Source organism: Oncorhynchus masou, chromosome 14, assembly GCF_036934945.1.
Source record: "Oncorhynchus masou masou isolate Uvic2021 chromosome 14, UVic_Omas_1.1, whole genome shotgun sequence".
Lineage (NCBI taxonomy): Eukaryota > Metazoa > Chordata > Actinopteri > Salmoniformes > Salmonidae > Oncorhynchus > Oncorhynchus masou.
The window spans coordinates 4414305-4420714 of record NC_088225.1 but is presented as its reverse complement, the minus strand read 5'-3'; positions in this window follow the sequence as shown (position 1 = coordinate 4420714).

Below are 6410 nucleotides of genomic sequence, written 5' to 3'. Positions count from 1 at the left end.
TGAGTTATGGTAAATGCTGTAAACTGAGAGAGCAGTTCCTTGTGCTTTGTTATGAGCTATCAAGAGGGTGTCATTAAGTAGTCAATTTATCTCATTTAAAACAATATATATATATATTTTTGGTCTGTTTTGTGACAGTTCTATATTAATTATGGCAGATGTCTGAAAAAGCCTCCAGCTTTTGTTTTGCATCATGGATTCTTCAGTATTGTAGCCTGAGTGCCAGGCAGCACATTTGTTTTTCCAACTTATTGTCTAGCCAAGCGATGCGTAAGCACAGATGGGTCTTTCCACACTACACTTACTGAAAGTGTAACAAAATGGTAACACTATCAGTCATTTACTGTGGAAAGACATGGATACAGTATGGTTAGCTGACCACCTTCAAATAGCTATCCTGTGGTCTTCAAGTCTATTTGCCTGATGGACCACACCGATCCTTTATCATCTCAATAACACAGGTAGAGCAAATAATAACAGTCCTGCCAGCTATATTGACCATCTTGTTTTATTTACCTTTACAGTTGCTTGGCTACACAACATTTTTGTATTGGGTCATTTCGAGGACTGTGCTTTCATTGTACATTCTGTTCTTCAACTCAACGCAGCCAATTGATTCTAAAATCGGCACGCGAATTTGAAACTCCAAAGAGAACATCAAAAGAAAATTGGCATTGTTCTGGAAGTTTTGTGCAATCAGTTTGAGACATCGTGCATGGATGGATTCTATATTACAGGCCCGACTTGTTCAGGGAAGGGGTCTCATCCAACCTGCATTCAGGAATAGATGTAAATCCCATATACTCCATTTAGTATGATATGTTACATTTCGTATGGTATGTATTCATTTGTGGATGTCCGTCATTCATGCCGTGTGATACTGTGCCCCCGAAAACAAGTACTATATGGCAAACATGGCCGCGTGAAGTAGAGTTGCTGCAGCAACCCCTGATAAATCAAAATAATTTAGCCAGAATTATATTATAATTTTCTCAAAAATGATATTACTCCTGAATGAACCAACATAAATAAAATACATCCAAATACTACACGAGAGAGCATAACTTCGCTAAGAGAATCAATAACTTTCAAAAAATGAATCAAGTTTTATCACAGTCACTTAGTCGGGACTTGGGAAGGCCGCAATTTGGGCAGCACACCTCCCCAAATATAGAACAGTGAGACATTCCCCTATAGTATAGATAGATCTGTGTCTAGCTCTCGTCTGGTCGCCAGACCTCGTTGTGCTTTAGACAACTCCTGAAGATTGTTTTCACACCATACGGCCGAGGAGTTGGCAAAAGCACAAACCGATCTGGAAACCAGGTTACTCGGGTAGCCTAGTGGTTAGAGTGTTGGGCCAGTAACCAAAAGGTTGCTCGATTGAATCCCAGAGCTGACAAGATAAAAAATCTGTTGTTCTGCCCCTGAACAAGGCAGTTAACCCGCTGTTGTAAATAAGAATTTGTTCTTAACTGACTTGCCTAGTTAAATAAAAAGTAAATACTCTAGGTCATTCTTATCCTCAACTAAGTATTGAGGGGTTGAGTTTTGTTGTTTCATGCATACCAGTAAGCTTTAAGACTTGGATGCCAAACTAATGGGTAATCTTCAAATAGTCAGTGCATAATGGTATCTCAGTATGACGACAAATGTAAAAAAAATAAAAAAATATTGACCACTCCCTGGGACAACACAATGACATATAGTGGTACATTTTATTGACCCCATTTCTGAGTATTGACTTCCTTGATAATTAGTCATGAGTTAGGTGAAATGTTTTGTAATCTGAGAGTTTACAGCAGTTTACAATCTTGTTACTAACTTTATAGTTTTTAACCAACTTCATAGTTGGCTACACAAATAATTTGAGATTGGGTCATTTTGAGGTCTGTGCTTTCATTGTACATTCTGTTCTTCAACTCAACAGCCAATTTATTTTAAAACGGGCAAGCGTATTTGAAAATCCAAAGAAAATTGCCATTGTTCTGGAAGGTTTGCTCAATCAGTTTGAGACATCATGTATGGATATTTTAGAGGCCTCTCTTGTTGATGGAAAGGGACTCATCCAACCTGGACTCTGGGGTAGAAGTAACCTAGTAAATGTAAATCCGGGCACTGAAATTAGTATGATATGTTACATTTGTATGGACATGGGTGAAAATAGAGTTAATTTATTCCCAGTACAGGGACCTCCTACTGGATGTCTGCACACACTTTTTTATGGGGTTAATCATAAAAAGATTCTATTTTTACATTTTAGTCATTTAACAGACACACTTATTCAGAGTGACTTAACAGTAGTGAGTGCATACATCCCCTTGGGATTCAAAACCACAACCCTGGCATTGCAAGTGCCATGCTCGACCAACTGAGCCACACGGGAACCCACATTCATTTAATAATAGGATCTCCATGGGCCTGATAGTAAAGCTTTGTCATTGAACTTTTATAATATATTAGTCTACCTTTTTAATGTGGCATAAACACAACTAGTGATTGTTTTCATGTAGGCTACCTGCGTACATTACTCAGGGACGGTGGAAAGACAGGTGGTGCAGGGAAAAAATCGTTTTAACGCCTCATTTACAGATTTTTCTGCTTATCTTTTTCAACTACTTGAAGGCTGTGTGTTAGTAAGCCTGTCTATAATTAGATGCAGCTTCTCTTCTGTCAGTGCGAGATGATTGTCTAGAATACTAAACAAAGCCTTGCTCACAAGAATGTCATACATTTATAGACGGACCAATGCATCATCAACAATCTATTCTGTACAAAAATATAAACACAACATGTAAAGTGTTGGTCCCATGTGTCATGAGTTGAAATAAAAAGATCCCAGAAATGTTCCACATGCACAAAAAGCTTATTTTTCTCAAATTTTGTACACATTTGTTTACATTCCTGTTAGTGAGCATTTCTCCTTTCCCAAGATAATCCATCCACCTGACAGGTGTGGCATATCAAGAAGCTGATTAAACAGCATGATCATTGCTTACACATGTGCACCTTGCGATGAGGACAATAAAAGGCCACTCTACAATGTCCAGTTTGGTCACACAACACAATACCACTGATGTCTCATGTTTTGAGGGAGCATGCAAATTCAATGCTGACTGCAGGAATGCCCACCAGAGCTGTTGTCTGAGAATTCAATGTTAATTTCTCTATCATAAGCCGCCTCCAACATCCTTTTAGAGAATTTTGCAGTAACAACCTCAGCCCAGGACCTCCACATCTGGCTTCTTCACCTGCGGGATCGTCTGAGGGGGGTGCTGAAGAGTATTTCTGTCTGTAAAAATGCCCTTTTATGGGGAAAAAATAATTCTGGCTGGCTCCCCAGTGGGTGGCCCTATCCTCCCAGTGCCACCCATGGCTGTGCACTTTCCCAGTCATGTGAAATCCATAGATTCGGGCCTAATGAATTTATTTAAATAGACTGATTTCCTTATATGAAATATAACTCAGTAAAATGTATGAAACTGTTACATGTTGCATATATATATATATATCTGAATATATATGTATATATATATATATATATATATTCAGTATAGTTGACATCAGAATTTGAGGACGTTTACGGACTAGGGAAGGTTTCCAAATGACCAATCAGTTTGACCGGTTTTAAGGAAATTAAAAGCTGTTAAAAAAGATCCAACAAATTTTATAGCAATATATAGTGGGAAAGTGGCCGTGCGTTTGGACAATGAATTAACAGTGCAGTAAATAAAATCTAATAGAAACATCTGTCTGGTCCAGGACTGGCGCCATCATCAGTCAGAGCTACGGTGGGCCTGTGTTCTACTGTCCTCATTATCTTTGAACTAGACTGTGTGTTTACCGGCAGTAGCACAACTTTAGATCATTAAAACGCATTCCCCAAAAGACACAAAATACACCTGAATGGATTTCTGTGAATATGTAAATACCATGGGAGTCCTCTTACATTTTGGAACTTCACAATTGTATTGATCAAACAACCATAAAAAGGTAGGCTGAATGCAGTTGAATGCATTTGATTGACAACTAAGATATGTGCTAACTCTGGATAACAGTCATTCAAGTTCAGCATAGCTAGCTAGCTGGCAAAGTGATTCACATTTCTTGCTAACTAACCGAATGACTCCTGCATCTCTAGTTGTAGCCACTGAAAAATGAAAGAGGGGGAAAACTCAGTATTGAAAAAACAACCAATTCGCAGGACATTTTTTTTACGCGCTACTGTGACCCTAAGTGACCATTGTTTTATTAGAAAAAAAGATGTCCCTTTATAATGTCCACTTAAGATGCTGTATATAGCATTTTAACATAATAAAACAGAAGAAGAGATAAATAATATTTATCCAGCCTTGCTGCTATGCTTGCAGATGTGCTTAGTATGGTGTGACCCTTTCATTTTTTTGCACTGCATTGGTCACCGGTGCAGTTTGCAGTATGGTGAACTCAAAATGTACGGTAGCTGATTAGCCAGCGTATGCTACTGCCCAAACGTTGCTCTAATAGGCCTACATGTTTCTCCTTTGCATGGTGTTTTGTTGCAGGTTTTGTTTTTGGCTATTCATTGTCAAGCTTTAAAAACCGAAGCAAGACTGCAACATTTTAGTAGCATAGTCGCTAGGAATTTGGCATGTGTCTATACACTTCCCCTCCGCTGCACACTGTAAACGGGCCTCACGGAAGCAGCGCAATTGAAGTTGAATTCAGCGTCAGGCTGTAATTTCATAAAGCCGTTGACTCAACTGTTGACTCATTTATACTCGCTTGTGTGTCCTATTCAACACGCAGGCCTTGTTTGACACGTGCGCAAACCTTCTAGCCACGTTATGACTGACTTGTGATCATTGCCCCTTGCTAGTTTGATTGTATTGACATTTCCAGGCTTAGTTACAGACAGTCGTCTGTTTTTGTTCAAAATATTGAGTAATTGAAACCGAATGGGTGGTGGCAGCAAGCACCAGGCCAGCTAGGATGTACAACCTGAGAGTAATATTTTTTGTCATGGAATTTGACTGATATTATGACAAAATTGTCAGAATTTTGTTGTTTGTGTCATATCTGCAAAGTGGTTAAAATGCTGTCAGTTCCACTTGAAGTAACCTTCTGTCTTATGTAACCATACCAAATGTAACATATTGTAATGAAACAGGGCAGGGAGCAGGTCTCGAACCCTCGACCTTCTAGCCCGAAGTCCAGCGCGTGTGCCGCAAAAGCACGCTCGTGCGTCAGAGTCGATTTCCACGCTCATAAACCCAGGGTCGTTACACTATCATACTAATTTCTGTATTTCGTATTTGTGTTTAATATGTTACTTCTAGTCTATGAGACCAGGCTGACTCATCACAAAGAATATGCAACTTATGACTGGACCAATGCTTGCATAAGACCACCAATGAAAATAGAAGTGGAACATACATCTGAGAACAAGTTCTGTAGGCTATCACATGGAGAGAAAACAACATTATGCAACAGTCTGATGAGAAGACCACTGAAAACCGATGGCAACTGAGAGAACCCCAAAGAGACCCCAGCAGTCTAGCAATGTTGACCTCTGCCAGGTTACCCAAAGGGACTGAATCTCATTGCTGCTTTACATGCGCGCTGTGATAATACCGGCCGTCACTGACTAAGGGAACACACTAAAGAGTGTTGCACAATATTGCTTTATCTGTTTGAATACCTAAGCGTGTGTAATTACCCCAAGGCCCGCCAGTCAAGTGCACCATGACATGGCATGCCGTCTCTTGTTCTCTCTCGGATGGTGCCCACGATTTGAATCACTGTAAAGCCTAAGCCACATAAACCCCGCTGACGTCTAGTCTATGAGACCAGGGTGCAACCTCTTATAAGACACAACCCAAGCTTTATGTTGAATTTGAGATTTCAAAAAAAAAAACTGGTCGACTGGATATGATTTTTATGCAGGCTAGCCTAGGCCTGCACATAAATGGCCCAATTGGTGATTTTGATTGTATATTAGGCAACGGATTGGAGATGATTTTGTTTTAACACCGCCACAAACAATAAAATCCATACAATTAAATTAAATTGATTCAATTAATTCACCTGTAATAATCACATAACTCTAAGGAACGATTAAAATTGCATTGTCAGACAGATATACCTATCACGGAGTGACTTTCATGAATTAAGCAAGATGTCTCTGGTTGTCGTTCATATCTATTGGGGATACTGCATAGGCTAGCCTTCAGGTGTGATGTGCGTTTTCCTTGGCACTCCTCAAATATCTGACGATAAGAGGCAAGCACTTGACGCATCTGAAAGTTTAGTGTTGAGATCAAATATGTGCGTATTAATGAATATGTTACCCTTTGAGACAGTTTTTGTGCTGTCAAATGCCCGACGTCTTCAGATCAATAAAACCCGCAGAGCAAGAACACCTCAGGCTA